General features: G+C 41.9%; 1 protein-coding gene and 1 long non-coding RNA gene across 8 annotated transcripts in view; one reads left to right on the forward strand and one right to left on the reverse strand.

Moving 5' to 3' along the window:
• LOC148640985 (nectin 1b-like) overlaps window positions 1-20,438 on the forward strand; it is a 192,166-nt gene that overhangs the window by 42,148 nt on the left and 129,580 nt on the right. The window lies entirely within an intron of this gene.
• LOC148640986 (uncharacterized) lies at window positions 1,860-16,160 on the reverse strand. The gene is made up of 3 exons (XR_015930332.1): window positions 15,687-16,160; window positions 14,723-14,789; window positions 1,860-2,148 (listed from the first exon to the last, which is right to left on the reverse strand). It is a non-coding gene; the product is annotated as an uncharacterized LOC148640986 (long non-coding RNA).

The following is a 20,438-nucleotide window of genomic DNA, read 5'->3' on the forward strand; positions in this document are numbered from 1 at the left end:
TACTTAACAGCTGTTTCAATTAATCCATTAGGAGTTGCCTCACTGACACTCCTCTGCAGTTTGAAGTTGTTCTGTCTTCACTAACAATTAGAGTGAACCAGCGAGGTCTGAAAAGAAGGCGTGACCTCTCATTCTTGCGCTTGGATACGAGTAAGGAACGAGACAGCATCCAGAAAGCTTGAACCATTTAGTGATTTTGTTAACTGGACACAAGGGGTGCTTATGATCTATCGTATCAATACGTGAATGATGTTAGTGTGTTTTTTTTCTTATACTATATGTGTGCTTTTCTTTTGTTGAGCGAGACCTACAGTGCTGAGAAAAAGTTTGTGAACCCCCCAATATGATTATGGAAATTACAATCTCTTACCAGGGTACCCTTGTTTAATCAAATCTGTCTTGTAAAAAAGGTTTACCAATTCAGTGTTTTTGAGATCTAATGGTATATCAACTAGAAACTATGTGAAATAATACATTACATTACAAAATAACCCCTATTTTACTGTGCACAATCAAGGGGATAATTGGAATGAAGGGATTGGATGAGGTACAAATATCACCCCCTGAGCCATCTTGTCCTATATGAGTTATCATAACAGGTTAGTGGAAACATATCATTTTCAGAGGTTCATTTTCAGTGATCATTTGGCCAAGAGCTCTTCAAGAACAACTGAGAAAATCATCCAAGAAGACTAAAACTCTAGGATCTGCAGGCCTCTCTCGTTGAAGAAGTATTTCTGCATATGAGAAATATGTTCTGTGGCAAAAACCAAACCCTGTGTACCAATGGAAGAGCCTCATCCCAGTTGCCAAGGGTGGTGGTGGATTATCATGGATTGGGACTGCTTTCCTGCCTGAAGAACTGGATGGTTTAACATCAAGTTGGTGAAATGTCACCGACTTGAAGCAGTTCTGCAAGGAGGAAAAGACCAAACCTCCCACAAGCCCATGTGAGAGACTCATAGACACTTACTGTACAGCACAGATCTAGTGAAGTCATTGCTGCTCAAGCAGGTTACTGCATCTATGATTTCATATACATGTTCACACAAGGAAAAAAACTGCAGCGTCATTTTGTTAAAAATCCAATTTAATATCGGGTCTTTGTGTTATACATTCAAACAGATTTCCTTCTTCTTTAATTAAGAGTTCTGTGAAGATCTAATTCTATTCTATTCTATAAGACTTGAAATACTGTAAAACAATATAGACAACGTAGAAAAACAAGGTTTTTCTCAGGGTTCTGTTTTATGGACCACAACCAGGTGTCTGTTTTTTAGATTTTTTGAAAATTTCAGTTACCCTCAGCAAGGATGACCCTCTCAGGATTAGGAAGGAACACCTGAATGTGGCGTAACAATTTGTTGTCACCTTCTTTCTCTATATCAAAGTTTGTTATCCCTCTACGTCGAGCAAACAAGGGTGTGTTGCACTACTGCTGAGAACTAGGAAAAGAAAAACCGTAGGGGTGATCTGCAAATGTGTTTTGCACATGTTGAGACAGGTAAAAAAGGAAAGCCTAATTCTCCAGTCCTCCCCAAACCTTTAGTAGAACCAGTAAGTGTATCAATGGTATGCGTCTGTTGTGCCAGACCTGAGTTGAATAAGTAAATGATGACAATCTGTCAAAACATTTTTTTTCTGTTAGCCGATCAATTGTTGAGTGGAGACAAGATGGATGTTGAGACGTTTCAGAACTTCAGTAGTTTTGCTACACAGCCCATTAACTGATTTTGAGTGTTAATGGCCTTTTATGAATATGGTATTGGTTTGCAATGGATTCATTGTCGATACAAAAAATACTGCACAGATTCAATACAGATTGTAGGCAAAGAAAAAAACAATACGTGGTGTGGGTTTCCATTCATAATATTTATTATATTGCTCTCTACATATCACAATTGAGAAGAAATCTGAAATTTTTTAACTTGCAATTCTAACAAATATTCTAAGAGTGGTGTTTTAAATGGACCGTAGACAAGATCAAAACTAAATAATGCCTCTTCAATTAAAGGTTTACTTTCATCAGGCTGGGACTTGTACAAGCTGCTGTGGAATATCGGATTTTGGCAGGAATTTGTAAGGAATCGAAGCTGTTCCAGTGAAAATGCTTGCCCAGAATTCACATCATATGCTGGATAAGAGTTTCTGCCAAGGAAAGAAAAAAAGGAAGATAGCTAATTAAATTCTTCCAGAATTAAGGTAAAAGTCCAAGAGGTATGTTTTCAAACTAAACTAAAAGTCTTGTATTTGCTATTTTGACAAGCAGGCTATTCCGTGATCTTTGATATCTGGCTGTCTGACTATGGATGACACTTTTGTGTCTTAGGCTTATTGCAAGCGGTTTTTATAATAATAATTCCTTAAACTTTTCTGGATACTCCGATCAAAGCACTTTACACCATCAGTGTGCAGGACACCCGCCTGGATGATGTGACGGCACCCAGAGTGTGTCAGTACGCTCCCCACTCACACCAGCTACCCGAGTGACGAAGCCAGTTCAGAGCTGGGGATTAATAGGGGACTATGACTGGTAAAGGCCAATGGGAAATTTAGCCAGGATGCTGGGGTAACATTCCTACTCTTTTCAAGAAACAACCTGGGGTTTATAATGATCACAGAGAGTCAGGACCTTGGTTTCACGTCTCATCCGAAGGACGGCGCCTTTTTACAGTCACTCTACTGGGGCATTAGGACCCACACAGACCATAGGGTGAGACTGGCCCCTCTAATACCTGTTACAGGCTGAGAGCTCCCAAAGAATAGGACAAGGGCTACAGATTATAGAAAAAACATCTGCAAAAATATTTTTTACCCTTGAATCCATGGATGAAACTTCCTGGGAGTCTTCCCAGGTTGAGCTATAATTTTTGTGGTTTGGCAGTAACACTGAGAAGCTGTCACATTTGTCTTGCTGTGGTGGTCAGAGGAGGATGTGTCACTTCGGCTTGCAATGTTGTTACAGCACTTTTAGCCTGCCTGCTATGTTTTGGTTAGGTTTGACACTGGTACTGCTTTTAATGTTTCTGTAGGATTTGAAAAAAAGCATTTTATGTAGAAGGGCAGGAAAGCCTGCACGCAAAATATTAAATGTTTATTTCTAAAGGTAATCCGTCACACAGATTCCATTTTTGCCCAAAGAAAATACAATACTTTTATAATCTATTTTATTATTTTCATTATATTTTATTTTTTTATTTAGTTGGCCTTGTTATATTCTTATATTTGCCTATCTGGAAAAGCGTGTGTGAATGAGACTTGCACGGGAATGTGCAAATACAGAGCTATACGAGGTAGAAAAGTGATTGTGTTTCTTTCAAGGTGTTCAGCATTCTTAAAAGCAAACTTCAAAAGCAAAGCAAACCAAAGAGAGGGAAAAAATACACGTTGTGTAGAATTGTTTAGGGTTAAATGTACCCTAGCATGGCAGAGGAACGTAAATCCTGTGTACAAGAGAGAGGGGAGCCGGGTCTTCAAGTGGTGAGATGGAGGCTCGGCGTCGTGCAGTAATTATCGAGAGGGCTCCGTCGGCTGTGACTCTGGAGAGACAGGCCACACCTTTCCAGCAGCAATCGAGCTTCACCCTCCAGTGGAGCGGAGATATAGATGACAATACAATTGAGCAGAGTGACTAAACTTGTCTGCCACATGGACCGCAGGCTATGTGGGTGTCACACTCACATTACAACACTGCTGCAACAGGAGCGTGTGGGAACACAGACTTGAAATTGCGGTTTTGGGGGTGTTTGATCAGGCAGGTTTTCCCAGGTTCGTGATCTTGAGCCGCCCTTGTTAGCCAATATTAGTTCTGAAATCAGTCCACTTCCTCTGAGCAACAGGCAAAAATCCTGTGTTTTTTTCTGGATGAGAATCCTCAGAAAAAAAGCTATCAGAGTCCATCACATTGCGCTTTACTGGCCCTCCGATCTCTATTGTGTATTGGGTCTTTGGTATTAAATGCGCTGCTTCTATGTTTAACCACACTGTACTAAGCTTTCCAAAATGTATTAAATCCAGCTCTGAAATCCACAGAGCTGTTCCAAGTTCCCCACACTGTTTAATTGATTTACCCTTGATGCTGAGCAGTAATGAATGCAGCAGGTCAGAGATCAGCCATTTTTCTTTAGATACAGTATCTATCATTGGCATTTCCCTTGCAAAAAAAGCAAAGGTGGCAGTATTGCTGAGAACATCATTTTCTAAATATTTCAGTCACAAGTCTTCAAAGATTTGTGAACATAAAAGTGATGCTAAACGAAGGGGTTAATTAACTCCCCTGGAAACTCCAGCTGCCCACCATCCAGTTTATTGCATCATGTAATTTTCAGACGCGAATAAATAATAGATGAGTCTGAGTGCATGGATCTGGAAGAACATTTATTTTGTTGGGTTTTTTTTTGCCTCTTGTCCAATTTAATTTATTTTCTGAAATAAACCTTAGGAGTGCTCTGTAGACAACAAATATATTCAATTTGTCTGGGCAAGCTCCTGTCCTGGCTGAAAATGGAAGCAACCAAGCCTTTTTGCTGTATCGCCTCAACAGTAGCTGGGTCCTGGGTCCTGGAGCCTGGGTCAGCTCTGCAGCACGGCTCAGTCGAAAAAAAGGAAAACTTTGCATCTGGTTCTCTTTTAGTTCTTTCCTCATAAGAAAAGAAAAGGTTTTACTTTATTTTGTCTTTCAATATATATAGATACTTATTATTATTATTATTATTTGGGTTAAATTTCTTCTTTCCTTCTTAATCTGTTGATAATTGATTACATCCTTTTTGCAATGATGGTTGAACTTGATGTTCAAAATAGTTTATTTTGTGGGTTGGTGCCATCCAGGCAATCGGCTTCTAGTAGTACTGGCAGTAGCAACAGTAGTAGTTTAGTAGTAGTGGTAGTCGGAGTCATTAAAGTTTGAGTTTTATAGCGGGCGTTGTAGTACTAGTAGGAGTTTTAGTAGGAGTAGCAGCAGTGGTAGATGCCATGATTGTGGTTAAAGAATGATTTTTCTTTTCAGCTTAAATGAGCAGCAGCAGTCTAGTGATATTTTTGTGTTGTCCTAAGAACAGACATCAATTAAAGGAAGTGCTAGCTGTTAAGGCATTGTGTGTGTGTTTTTTACAGGAAGCCAAAATGACCATTTTTCTGGCATTTTTTAGTCATTTCAATCACAATCAATTCCAAAGCAACCCCCCCCTCCAGGGGCTGACATCATTTTCTTGAGAAAGGAAACAAGTAGAGCTGATTTTTGTGACTGACAGCATGACAAAGAGATGATAAGATCGTTGTGAGATCAAGACAGGTGCGGTTTTGCGAGATCTATTCTGACCCAGAAGCGACAGGAACTCAGGATGAGAATGGCAGATGTGGTGCTCAGAGCCTGAAAGATGGACAGGAGAAAGTGATTATGGAGAATATTTAGTTTGCTTTTAAAATCTAGATTATATTTATACATACACGGTATAGGAAAAAAAATGTGTTTTTTTTTTCTGAAAAAAGTATACTCCAGTGAGGACAACAGCAGGGTTATGACAGTCTGACAGTCTTTATTTTTTATTAAATTAAATAAAAGGCAACTATCACTCTGATATCCTACAAAATAAACAAAACATTATAATTCATTTGTTCCTGGAGGATATTTATCTGCTGATTTTGTTCCATAAAACAGCTCTTAACTGTGCACTGATGCTTGTATGAAAATTTGATGCGCTATAGGGTTTGTTTTTCTTCCACTTCCTGACAAGCCAAGCACTCCTCTCGCTGTCCCCTGAGATCCGAACCCAGCTGTTGTCTGTATTTGTCAAATCCCTGGGCAGGGAGACACTGTGTGGCACATTAGGAGCTGAGACAAGGAAAATCACAGTGCAGCAGAGCCAGCAGGGGGAATTTTCCAGTGTCTTTTTTTTACTTTGCCCCCAATACATTTCCCTGTATATGAGCTGTATTAACTGAGAAGCTGCAACATTCTTCCTTTAATCTTTCATTGCTAGAAATTCTCAAGTACTGAATCTCAAAGATTAAGTCAGTGCGCATCACTGCATATTGTGGTTAATTAGAGTTACAGGATGACACTCTGACATAGCTAATTATTAATACAGAGGAATATAAGGTACCGGGCTTAGTAGATAGACTGTTACCTGATTTCCTCCTCTTGTTGAATGATAACTGGTTTACAAGTTGAAAAAAACCTTACACCTAGCAAAACGTGTTGCTACAGTAAGTCTTGCAATTCTGAGTTTGCTTTGTCCACATTCATTGTTTATTTGTTGGTGAACTTTTTGAATCTCTTGTGAAAGCCCTTTCTCTCACAACCAACTCCTATGCTCAAAGTTCCCCCATCGAGACCACAGAAAGCCTACAAATATTGTGCTTGCAGCCCTGAGGTGCAACATGTCACACAGAGACAGAACTCACACTCTTCTGATGATTATTGAACCCAAACGTTAATTGAAATTCCACTGGACAGTTTTGGACAAGCGCTCACTCATCAAATTATTAAGATAGTTAAAACATTTATTTTATTATCAGATATTCACCCCACCATAATGGGTACCGTTCTATACGAGTTCAGGGTAACAGGGCAGCAAGATAGGATACACCCTGGACGGGACGTCCATCACAGGGAAGACAAAAAGACACACACAGACATGCACACATCAAGGCTGATTTTCCAGAAACCAATTAACCTACCTGCACAGTCTTTGGACAGAGGGAGGAAACCAGAGCATCCTGCCAAAATGCACACAAATGCAGTGAGAACGTACAAACCCCACACAGACAGCACCCCAAAAACTGAACCCAGGGCAGCACTGCTAACCACTGTGCCACTGTGCTGCCTCTTAGATATTTACAATGCTTATTATTATAATGTACAGTACTTGTTTGATTTTTTACCAGGATGTAAAAGCTTTACAAGGTTTGTTGGATGACTTTTACTTTTGTATTTCTTACTTCAGCGAATCATCAGACTCTGTTAATGTCTGATTCAGTTTCTTGTCCTTGACATATCGTTTGTAGTCAACACTGCAGCCGCGATTGGATATAAAAATAGTTTCTGTCTGAGAAAAAACACACATTCCAGGTGTTGATAGTGTTATCCGGCAATGACAGCACCAGGCCTGTATGTTTGGTTATCAGGAAGAATGAAGGGAAAATATTTCTCGGGGAAATTTAAAGACTCCTGGCTACACATCGATGGCCTGTTCTCTTTATGCAGGGAGCGTGGTTTTGCTAGCTCATCTGTACATTTCGCTGATCAAAATAAACTTGAAAAGGTTTACTTCCAAAACCTTTAAAAGCAGTCAAAGCTATATAAAAGACAAAACAGTATTTTGTAGCAGCCCAAATGTCTTGTGATGGACTGGCCTCCCATCCAGGGTGTATCCTGCCTTGAGCCTGTTGCACGCTGGGATAGCCTGCGGTTGCCCCGCGACCCTGAATCAGAAGAAGCGGTTAGGAGATGGGCCGATGATTCTGCCTACTGTACCGATATTTTCATTACATTTACAACCTCTGGAATTTCTATTCCTCAGGGTGTCCAGCTATGTTTCTGAGAAGGTGTGGGCAGCTGGCAGCTGTTGTTCCAGCTTAGCTGCTCATCAAATGTAATTTAGCTGTTTGTTTTCTCTCAGCTGGACTTCTTTTTATCATCTGTCTGAGCTGACACTGTAAGAGGGGCTGGGTGAAGTTACAGTGGTAGTCAAACCTTTTCTTTTACTTCTTTTTAAAGGGGATACACTGTTCTGAGTTCTAGAAGTAACTGGGCCAGATCAGTAAGTACAGGTCGGATGGAAGACCTTGTGGTATTTAAGGACACTGACGTGACAGACCTCCTATAGACGTCTGGAATGTTCTGAAGTCTTCAAGGAGAGAAACGCCTGGCCGCTTATAGAGATATCTGTGGCAGCAGATAATAGTACAAGGTGTTGGAACTTGTGGAAAATAAATTCGTTTGAGCTACAGCTTGCCGCCCCCAGGATGCTGTTCTGGGATGCCCCTCACAACTACGGAACTGGCTTACAAAACACACAATGGGCTCATTGATTCACTATAGCGTCAGCCCTGGAGTGACCCTGGGAGAAGGCTATTGTAGTCCTGTTGGGTCCTGCTTGGCATGTGAGCTCACAGGGACAGGACGTGTGTGAGGAGCAGTCAAGTCTGGGCAAGCCGGGATCGTGGTGACGTGCAAGGCCCGGGTCACAGCCGAGCAGAGCTGCAGTCTGAAATTCTTGCCTGTAATTATACCATGGAGAGTTTCAGTTCAGTGCAGCTATCCCACACGCACAACCACCCACTACCTTTGCTGCCACCTCAGGGCAGACCTGACATTTCCTGTCTGATTTATAAACCTGAGATCCACAGCGGAGTTTACTCCACATCTGAGCCTCTGAAATCGGTGCATGGATCAGAAATTAAAACTAATGAGGAGAATTACAAAAATAAAATAAGCGTAGGTCCAATTTTCCAATTTTGTAGTGACAGCAGTTCAGATTTGTTGATATCAATATAAGTTTCTGTGCTTTTCACCGTTCATCATTGGCTTTGTAGGTCATAATTCTAACATCATCACATTTCAAGTACAAATTGGCAGTAATACGAAGAACACAAGATAGGCCACTGGAAACTCTGATTCTGGTGACTTAAGGTGCTGACAGATGCTTTTAAATAAGGGCCAGCTATGCCAAACTGGAGATCTTGGCTCATAATGAACAGTAGAGAGACAGTTCAGGTCGCATAAAAGAAGTAGAGTTCTCTTGCGCATCTGGCGCTGAGTCGTTTGTGAGACATGGCCCTCTGCGATCGGTGCCATCAGTGGTATCCTGTCAGAATAAGGCAGACATGGCTTAAACCTGTCCCTGCAGGTCGGTGCTGTTTAACCTAGAATGAAATGGTTTGTTTGCTCTGAAAACAGAAGCCTTTGAACTTTTTCTTCTGATACTGGAGGCAAGGGAGAGGGAGGCTGACAGCTCAACCTACCCGAAACCCAGCAGCAAGATTGACAATGTCAGCGGGGCACAGAGCCAACAGGTACTAACTACTGCTGTGATCAGCCACACACTGAACTCTGCCATAAAACCCCGCACAACGTCTGTCAGAGTGATCGCTGGCTCGTATCACTTTGAAGCCTGATCCCTTCCCCGTACAGCCTCCCAAACAAAGCCAGCCCTGCGCAGAGCTACGACGAAAGAGCTCTTGAATTTCCCAGCTCAGCTGCTAGGAAGCCGAGAAAGCTTGATCACTGTTTTCTGCGTGTGTGTTTCTGAAGGACACTCTGGCTGCCCAAGGTCCTGGCTGGCTCCTTGGGAAGATAATCTTTTTCAGTTTTAAAATATCTCAAGACATTCTGTTGCTGCTTTCATACACAAAGTTTCCAAACAGGCCTGATGCATCATAATATATAATATATGATGCCATAATATAATCTTAACCCAGTACGAAACCCTTCATCATCAAGCTCCTATTGTAAAACAAATGTCGCATCTGGTAAGATATAAGATACAGCAATGTCATTATCCTATTGTCTCTGCTGCGTTTCTTATGCAACAGCAAAAAAAAAAAGCAGACAGCTAGCCTAAATGGCAAGACATTAAACATCATCTTAACACACGGCTTATTTGCTGTTTTTGTTTTAAGAAGGCCGAGAATTACACCTCGTTCAGGAAGATGTAAAAATAACCGTGAAGTGAAGAAGAGGTTAACACCAACGTGATCACATCACTAGAAGAAAAAAACACTTCCTGAGATGTTCAAGGTTTCTTCAGCTAGAATAGAGCACTGCTAAGGGATTGATGTGATTGACAGCTCTAGGCCATTGTTTGTGCTTTTGGTCTACACTGGCTTCTACTAATTTGGCTTGTATATTAACTTAGGGCCCCCTGCTGATTCTGGCTAAGCAAATCTGGAACAACACAGCAGCTTGAATATATATATAAATATTTATTCACTTTTAAAACTCTCACGTAAATTGTAGGATTAGTGCATAAGTAGTTTGCATTTCTGATAAATAAAAATGAAAACAGGTTTGTTAATTAGTGAAGTCCAATTTGTTTTGGGGGGGGTTTGTTAGACTTCTAATTAGTTAAACAATGCTGGTTTGCCACTCCTGAGGAAGCACTTACCTTTGATCTTGTCATGTAAAATATTTTAAAGAAGCGCTAAATGTTAGGTACGTTGTTTGCTCAGGATGTACTCAATAATTATCACTGTAGGTTGGCTGCAATTATTCATTTGTTTACTGGTTCATTTGTGGGAAGTAAAGAGAGAAAATGTAACACTCGCATGCTGCATCAAAGAAGAATTTGATGACGAAGACGATCCAAGTTTTAAAGCCACATTATGCCAATTGATATCTGCTGCTCAATAAAAATGGTCATAATTTAAATGTGAGCACATCTTCCAACCCCTACATGTAGTGTTATTCTGAATAAAGCTCTAGACCATTCAAGGTCTTAAGTGAATTCAGTAACAAGAAGTATGCTGACTAGCCATGGGACTCTGATGAAGACTCAGTGTATATAGTACAGTATGTGTCTGTAAAGCAGTTGTATCCCTGCAGGATTGGATTGTGTTTTGCGGTGGTGACAATGATGGTCGATATTTCTGTGCTCATCCATGAATGAAGCATCTAGGAATCTAGATTCAAATAAGCAAATGCCCGTGAACATCCATGTTAATGCACTTAAGTACCTCTTTTCTCGAATGACCCTCCAGTGTCAGATGTCTGTGTTAATGAAAGACCCCCTGGCCCCTGTTACTTGGCACCCTGCTGGTGGCGGCCCATCTGAATGAGAGAATGGATGAATCACAGGATCCTTACACCTTGCTCCACTGCAGAGTAGCTGTGCTGTTCTCTACTCATCGGTTGTCTGTGTGAGTGGTGATGAAGAGTTCAAATCATCCGCCAGACAACACAGAAGACATGGGATTCTGCAGCACTGCCATGTTCAGCTGAAGGAGAATAGTGCAGAGAAGCGAGGTGGTGTCGGGTTTGAGAAAGACGCCCTGGATTATGTGGAGGAGCGTTTAGAGGTGGTGAGGTTGGGGGTGATTGTGGGTCCCCACTCTCTTGTGTTTGAAAGCACATATAGCCTCTGACCCCAGAGCTGCCAGAGGACCGTCCTGGGAGTGATCTATATGGCGTGTGTCCTGAGGAAAGAGCTACTTCACAGCGTTCTTCTGTTAGCATCAAAGAGCCCTGCAATGCGAGAATACTAACTGTTCCTTTTCATATAAGTGCTTGACAATAAAGGCAGGCATAGCCTAATGCGAGTGAACAATTAACCTTGTCATTCTTTTTTCACTACACGTTTATTGAAACACAAATGAAAAGAAAAGGGAAAAACACTCTTGTTCTCACATCCAGCGCTGTAAAGCCTTTATGAATGCTAAACTTAAGCAAATCTTTTCAGCCACTGCTTTAGCATTCAGAATTGCATTTGAGACTCTGAAGACACCAGAAATTTCTCTGCGTGTCTCTGCCATACCAACACCTAGAGAAATTAAATAAACTGCTTTTCAAGCCTCTACTGACAATGGAAGATTATAAAAAGAGTTTAGGAGTAGCTTGCATATTCCAAATAACTTATTAAGGAACGATGGAGTGCTGTAACACTTTTTAACACATGAAACACATTTCATATCGTATCTGTTACCCTGAGAAGCCTGTGGTCTAATGGCAATCATGAAGATATATTTATACTTGATGTGCATTTCCTGACAGTGTTCATAAAACGTAGCATATAAAAAAACTGTCAGGTACAGACAGTCCCTCTTCTTTTCTCAGCATCAAATCTCAGAATGCCAGCCACAGAGGAGGAATGGAAGACTGATGAGATCAATTTCTTTCAAATGATCTAACTAACATCTCACAGCCCGTACGCGCTGCTAATATTACACTTTGGTGATAGGTCGTTAACATATTGGTGTAGGCTGCTGTCACACACCAGTGGATTTCTAAAATTAAGGACTTGGGGTTACATTACACATTTCTTTCTCTTTTACCTCTGCTCCCAGTCGAGATTGCATAAAATTAATTACTTCCCTGCCAGGACGCTACTTTGACTAGTGGCACTTTCACATGGCTCTGCTGGAGAGCTGTGGGGAGAGCTGGCTTTTATTGACGCTTCTAAGTATGGAGGGCTAGCCCTGAAACACACGGAGAAAAAGGTGCCAGTCCAGAATCCATCACATCTGTGACGATATTTCCGAAAGAGCTGTGTGCTGTAAACAGTGTACCCTCTCTCAGAACAGAAGAAGATAAGAAAGACCTTATGGCACATCTAGCTTGTTTGCTTGGTAGTCGCTATCGGAAACTGATCCGAGGATATCTTCTAACCACTTCATGGAAGAAGCCGGGGTATCAGGTACAACAGTATGTCTAGGGAGCCTGTCCCGGACTCCCAGAACCCTCTGTGAAAAATGGCACCTCCTGCTCTCCATTCACACTTCCTTGTAGTTCCCCTGTAACCACAAGCCTCCGAAACCCAAAATGTTCTTTTGCAATTCCGGACTGGGAACCTCTTGCCCGGACACGCTCTGGCACTCCCCTGGTGTTTTAAACGAATTGCTTGGTGATTGATAGAAATCAAAAGAGAGAGAGAGAGAGAAATGCAGGCGGCAGGAAACAAAAGGCTGATTGTCTGAGGATGCAATAGAGAGAGTCCAATAAAAGGTACATTGTTGTCTGTGCATGTTGTCCGTTGTCTTACGAGGCTTGAATATACTGTTTGCGCAGTAATTCGCTTGCGGCTAGGCCTCTGCACTGAGAGTGACTTGTGAGTGAAGATTTCAGTTTCAGCCACAGTGGGCAATGAGTGTGGATGGTGTGACAAAGAATCAGAATCAGAATGAAAAAGTGAAAGAGAGCCTGTACCTCATACCTGCACACACACTGACCCCTGTACCTCATACCTGCACACACACTGACCCCTGTACCTTATACCTGCACACACACCGATCCCTGTACCTCGTACCTGTACACACACTAACCCCTGTACCTCGTACCTGTACACACACTAACCCCTGTACCTCATACCTGTGCACACACTGACCCCTGTACCTCATACCTGCACACACACTGACCCCTGTACCTCAGACCTGCACACACACCGATCCCTGTACTTCATACCTGCACACACACTGACCCCTGCCCTGTACCTCATACCTGCACACACACCGATCCCTGTATCTCATACCTGCGCACACACTGACCCCTGTACCTCATACCTGCACACACACTGACCCCTGTACCTTATACCTGCACACACACTGATCCCTGTATCTCATACCTGCACACACACTGACCCCTGTACCTCATACCTGCACACACACTGACCCCTGTACCTTATACCTGCACACACACTGACCCCTGCCCTGTAACTCATACCTGCACACACACTGACCCCTGTATTTCATACCTGCGCACACACTGACCCCTGTACCTCATACCTGCACACACACTGACCCCTGCCCTGTACCTCATACCTGCACAAACACTGACCCCTGTATTTCATACCTGCGCACACACTGACCCCTGTACCTTATACCTGTGCACACACCGACCCCTGTACCTCGTACCAGCACACACACTGACACACTGACAGAGCAGATTGCCAGCTGCTGTCTGGAGTCTCACCCTCTGCTCTCTGGGGATCACAGTTCACAGTTCACAGTCCTGGCCACTCACCTGGGCGGCTCTGTGATATTGAAAATGTTACTTTAAACTGCTTGCTGTCAGGTTACTGAGATACCAGCAGAGCTAGTTTTTTCATGCCATTGAACTGAATTAAATTAAATGTTTAATTTTTGTCAGGGGAAGAAGAAGAAAATGTTTAGCAAAAGCTAGAAATCAAACACCATTTGGGGCAGGACCTTTCAGCCTCCTCCAGTTGGGGAATCATTTTAAAGAAATGTCTTATTTATCTATTCATTCTAGAATTTTGAAAGCAGAGATGCAAGCAAACAGATTCTCTGGGTCAGAAATGTGGATTTGGCACATTGCTGAACTTTGGTGAAAAATATCTTTTGGTGTACAATATGAGGTGTACAATCCCAAACTCTGAAAAACACTTATTAATTTACTGTTCAGATTCACATGCTGATGAAAGTGCACTGAATCACATCCTGACATACAGGTCTGACAATCCTTTGTCTGTGGAAGATGATCTTAGAGTTATGTAAAATTAAATGATTTTTCTCTTCCTGGTTTTGGAGGTTGGCAGCTATCACAAACCAGACACTCAAAATCTATTCTGCTTCCTCCAAACTAAATATAATATAGGTCTTAACTCACTCATTTTTCTCACTTCGTTGATTTGAGTTGGTGTTACCTAAAGTGTAGACAATGGTGATACCAGAGAACAATCTTTGATTCTCCTACACAAACTCCTAAGATTGTGTTTTTGTTTTTCAACAGCAATGCACTGTTCCCAGCCACAACCAGATTGTAAACTCTGTGTTGTGGCTTCACTACTGAAATGTATCATCCACAGTTTGCATTTGAGTGTGTGGTTGTTGCGCATTGCTACAGTATGTAAAGCTGGGAAATAATCTGAGAAAATGTCCACAAAAAGATTGTACCACCTAACAAGCAGGGAGGTTAACAGAATGTAAATGACTTTATTTAATAAACCAGTTGGCATCTCTTTTAAATCTAAAAGCACTAAAAATAAAAATAGAATGAGAGTCAATGAGAAGGTCTACAAAATATAGTCATTCAAATATGTCTGTGTACCTGAAGATCTTTGACTGCATTGCGTTTTTTCTAGTACTCTTCAGGCTTGGCCTGACAGCAAAGTGTCCTGGAAACAAAGACATTCATTTACTTGGCAGAGCAGGAAAAAAACAATATTCCTTCTAACTCATAATACTATAACAGCAAATAAGTTAGGGGATATTTAACTGGTCTAAAATAAACTTCACAATCCATGCATCAAGTGACAAGTCAAACACCTTTGGCCCATCACCAGCAAGCCTTGAGCAGTGCTTTAAAAGTTCTGTTTCCCAGTATTTGTTTCACAGCAAAGCTTGATCCTGTTTTAGAAAACAAAATCTCACATTAGCAGCATTTATCTGTGTGCGTGTGTGTTTGGTGAAAAGAGGTGTCGACGTTTCAGAAAGATAATAATGATAAAAAGATGGAAGTAACAGCGCTCTGGTGTTGTGTCACCCTTTAAATATTGGCACAGGATTTCCAGATCGTCACCCATCACCAGAAAGCTGCTTATTCATAGTAGGGGTTCCCGGCACCCAGAAACAAGGGAGGAGGAGCTCGACTCTGTATGGGACACCGGTGACACCAAACACACAGGGACAGTTCAGAGGCCCATTCACTTAGACTGCAGTTAACGTAGTCTTTGGAAGGAAACAAGCACCCATCAAAGTCCCACACAGACACAGGGAGAATATGGAAAACAGTGAGGCAGCAGTGCCAACCACTACACTGCCATGACAGCCCGTTTCTTAACTTAATATTCTCACTCGTCAGGAAGTAACAGTAACAGCCAAAGAGTAATAGATACTACCTCCCACAATGCATGTCCTAGCATTTTGTTACTTTAAAGCCCATTTAAAGGGTTGACAGGTTTAGATAGTAGTAGATCCCGTTTCTATTAATGTTTTTAGTCGCTGGTAATAAAAGAAGACCGTCATTAAAATCAAAGGGGTGAAGAATAACAACACATAAGAGGGAAACCTACCTTTTGTCCCTTCTTTTCCATCTTCTTTTAATGCCTTATTTGTATTTTCACAGCTGTGTTTTGAAAGCATTGCAAGTGAATTGTGAGTCCTCTTACACTCTAATTTTACTTGTATAAATACATTCAGCTTTTTAATACCGCATTGTAATTACGCTTAAGGAAATTATTTGCTTGCTGTTGGTGGTCGTAGGAAAAAAAAGTAAATATAGTTTATTTTGCAACATAATCAGAGCATCCCCATGTTTGGAGTTTTGAAAACAAACAAGTGTCGGATGGGAGCTTGTTTTTTTTTCCTTCGGCAGAGGATAAAAGTTTTTTTTTTCCCTTGCGTTGCCGCTTAATAAAGCCATTGATCCGAGAATGACAGCCGACACACCCAGCAGACACTTGTATACACTGCAAAGACAGGTGCGAGTGGGATGGCTGGCCTAGTTATGTGACCCCAAAGCCCTTTAATCAGCTCAGCCGGAGAGTTTGTCAATCCTGCCGAATGAAGAGCAGCGAGACGGGAGACAGGGAGCACAGGGAGGGGGAAGGGCAGTGGGCAGGGAGGAAGAGAAAGTTCTTTACGGCCTTTGTGTATCCAGGGATACAAACACAGAGGCTGCCCCTGCTGCCAGTCTGCTGAGGGGAGTGATTACACAGCCCAGGCAGAAGGAGAAAGCGCTAGTGTCCTGATTCTCCTGCCTCTCAGAGCTCCGCGGGCCCTCTCGGACCGTTTGCTCCACGAGTGTCAATTAATTAGCCGCTGAGTAGTCGAGAAACGGCCCTTTTTGTCTTTTTTACGGTGTCGATCAGGGGAGCAGTTTGTTGAAGAAGGGGATGAATTTGGAGTCTGTCTTGGCAGCGGGAATCGTACAAGTTGCTTGAAGTGCGCGAGCTCCCGCAGGACGGATGCCTGGCCTGCCTGGAGCACGGCCTCGGAATTTCAATCGCCTGTTTTTTTTATTTGTAGAGGCCTTTCGGTAGCACAGTGCAGTGGAGTGAGTGAGTGACAGAAATTTCAATATGCACTAATTGAGTTGTTGCATTTCCTCTCAGCAAGAGTCCTTCTCCCCTGCCTATAGTGCCCATGATCAATACTAATACTGGATCACAATCAGTCAGCTGTGTGTATTTACGTGTTTTATTATTTTTCCTCAGCAGCACTCACTTCATCCATGAGCATCAGTTTCCCACAGATTCACAGGCTGTCCCAGAAGGACGTTTCGGCTTTAGTGCTGATCTACTTGCTGCTAGTATCTCTGGGATGCGCACTTAAGAGTTTAAATCCAGGACGCCTGTGAAGTGTGGGGGATAATTACCACTCAGTCTTGGTGGCCGTTAATGACAAGGCCAGTCTGCAAAGTGGCAGCACAGTGGGCCTGTTGTTGCAAAATTGCTTTGGCCTCTACAATTTTCTGCAGACACCAGAGCCATAACTGTCTAGGTCCCTCTCCCACCGATATTATCATTCGGACCCCCTGCGCTGAGAAAGCTGTGACAACACTCGTCAGCGCAGGCAGATATGTATCTGCTTATCTGCAGAGTCTCTATAGCATACATCTATTCTCCCAGCTTGTCTTATATTTCCAATTTGTCCGTCTTCCTAACTCACAGTAACAAAGTGCCAAGCACACACAGTATATAATATTGATCCCTCTCAGTGCAATGCAAGTATTTTAATCTTTTCTGTCCCTATGCATTTTTATCCATAAAAAACACTGTTATTCGTCTTTATGACCTAAGTCCAATCCTGTTAAGATGCTTTTAGAATGCAGAGGAATTGCACATTTCAATAACTATCTTTCAGCACATTCTTTATCCTTTCTGTGGTACAGCCAGTCCAAGCTGGATAGCGTATTAGTCTTCTCAATGTGTATTATGTGACAGTTCTTTGGAAGCTGTTCTCTGTGAGCCTGTGAAGATGTAGGCAGGCGCTGTTGTGTCATGACTTCCCCCATTTCTCCCAGTGAGCACAATCAAACACATGTTGTTTTTTTGTATGTTTCTTGAGCTAACAACCTCCAAAGGAGATTCTCTTCAAGAGAATCTGATAGCTTGTAATGCTCTAATCTAGCCAGAGGAGAATTTGAAGTGTCAAAAGCTGTTAGTTGAGAAAAAAAGAAAGGATTGGTAGAAAAGTAACCCTACAGATGGTTACCACAGTGTACCATACAGCGGTTATCACCCCTTGCATGTGGCTTGCAGTGTGTGACTTGTCTTCGTCATCTCTGGTGAATTTGAACTAGTGGCTGAGTATGTGAGGAAATCTGATCACAGGAATCATGTGCATGAAACTCATTCTCATTCAGTGCAATCACTATTTTTTTGCTACTGTTTTTAAAATAACCTCAATCCCCCTGTTTTGCAATGTTGCTGTTATTGCTGCCAGTCCTGACTTTCCACTTTAGCTGAAGTGGAGAAGGTGGGGGATTGTGCCCGGGATAAGTACGGCCATTAAATGGAGGCTGTCGTATCAATAACACTCTCGTTCTGTAAAGCACTGCGGCAGGTCGGCTTCTTTCTCAGGTGGGAACAGGGGTTGAGATTAAAGGACACCAGGCTTCTTCATTCCAGACCCTGTGTGAGTTTACACGAGAATGCAATGGGCAAGACTCAATACACTACAGAATGACGGCGATGTTTTCCATCCCCATATAAAACATGCATACATAACGTGATGAGATGGCAGTCAATCTAGTGGTGTTTAAAACTGAATTTCACTAAGTGAAGGATACCTGGTGTACATATTCATTTGCCTGATTCTAAGAAAAGATTTGCAATCCAATGTTCTTTTCAAAAGTCTCTTCATCTGTTTGTGCTGTTTGGTGGGAGGGTTGGGTGAACATGCCTACAGAGCGATGGGATGTTCTGGCTTGTGGGTAATGATTGCTTTCAAGCCCCTCTCCCCTGTTCCCTTGTCGTCGCCCAAGCGCTGCACTCACTGGGACTGGAAAAGCCTCACAGTGGGACTGGGGCACCCTGGGATTTTGTTGTATGTCGGTGCGAGTCAACAATCTCTTCGTTAGGGGACCAGCTTATTTTTTAATTGTTCTCCCTTTTTCCCAGTTCATGAAATCTTTACTGATTTTCATTTGTATACTCCTAATTCTTTAATCCCGGCTGTGTAGGTAGTGCAGAACACTCCAGCGAGTTGTGTTGCAGTCAAACTGCATTAGTGTGGATATCATTGTGTTGCTGTCGCTTCTGGGTTTTTCATGAAAAGGCCTATTTTTCTGACAAACATTTACTGCTTTGTGGATAATAAACCAGCAACAAAAGATGTACTTTCTAAAAGGTATAATTGAATTTCACTGTTCCGTGTATTTAAACAGCACAGCCTACTTTCTGAGTACAAGGCAAGAGCAATGTAAATATGTGCTTTAATCTCACGTTTTACTTGGTCATGTGATGAACAAGTAACATCGTTGTACTAACATTGTACCTCATACAACAAAGTTTGCAGATCAATCTGCAAAGACAGAGGCAGCATCCCGTGCTTCTGGTAATATCTAAAAAGGCTCTGGCAATATATTTTCAGATATGCCATTGAGCATTTCCCAGAGCCCTCCCATAATTTGAGATGATGTTCCTGAGACCAGTTTTGCACCATTTTTATGCCTGCTGTTTAAAGTACATGTTTTAAAACGTCGTCTTGGTGACTTTAACCACAACTGAACAGCTAACACAGATCGTGCAGAAGGCCAACACTTCCGACATGGGCTCAGGAGAACAGTGACGTACATGAAGTGAACATGTGCTCCTGTACTAATGCAGAGGGAGGGACAGTCACTGTAATGTTTTGAGGCTCCACGAATGTCGTGGATTACAAAAAGGTGTATTAGCTCAGGGGTAACCAGTCGTGACCCCCCAGAGCCAAGGGCAGGTCTTTGGCTTTTGGAAACTGCTCCTGAGAGGCAATTAGAATAAAGAATTGTCTCCGTCAGACTGTCAGTTCCAGGCACCTGGCGTGGAATCTTGGCAAGTTCTGTCCAAGGAACTCTGGAAAACCAAAATAAAAACATTGAGGAATTTTCTTTTATTCTCTGGGAACTGCCCGAATCAGGTTTTATTCTTCTGAAGCAAAAGAATAGAAATTTGCCTTTGTGTTTTGTGATAGATGCCACAGCTTAAAATAAACTTGATTAGAGAATAATTCATGGAATTAATTGGTCTCAATGCAGCTTTATTAATAGAAAATGTATAAAGACCCCTACAGAAATATTTAAATGTGTAAGAGATGTAATATTAGACCTGTTAGAGTCTAACACCTGTGATGAAACATGGACGTGATGAAACATGAAACATGTTTGCAGATAAAATGCAGACAGCAGGGATACTGTGAAAAATGGGCAAAATCTGATCTAATTTAGATTTTTAAAATTGGAAATTTCACCTTATTTAGATGGCATCTCTTCGAGCAATTATCACATTTTAATTCACATTTTAGTCTGTGTATGTCTTAAGTTGAACTAAAAAATAAGGTTTTGATACTGAAAAGTAGTTGTTAGACTCGTCCTGCAATGTGATAAGTTTGCATGCCGTCATTTCCAGACCAGATAAAATGTTTCCTGATTCCTGATCATCCCTGTGGTATTTAGTGGGTTTCATAGCATAGGCAGACAGTAGTGAATTTGAGTTTGTAAGTGTCACTGTCTCCCAGCACACTATAGCATGCTGCATAACTCTGTTAGCACTTAAAGTTTTACCAGCAATTTCTTAATCACTCAGAGTCAGGGGGTTTATTCTGCTGAAATTGCTGAAGTCTTG

Source organism: Lepisosteus platostomus, chromosome 25 (genome assembly GCF_059453375.1).
Source record: "Lepisosteus platostomus isolate fLepPlt1 chromosome 25, fLepPlt1.hap1, whole genome shotgun sequence".
NCBI lineage: Eukaryota > Metazoa > Chordata > Actinopteri > Semionotiformes > Lepisosteidae > Lepisosteus > Lepisosteus platostomus.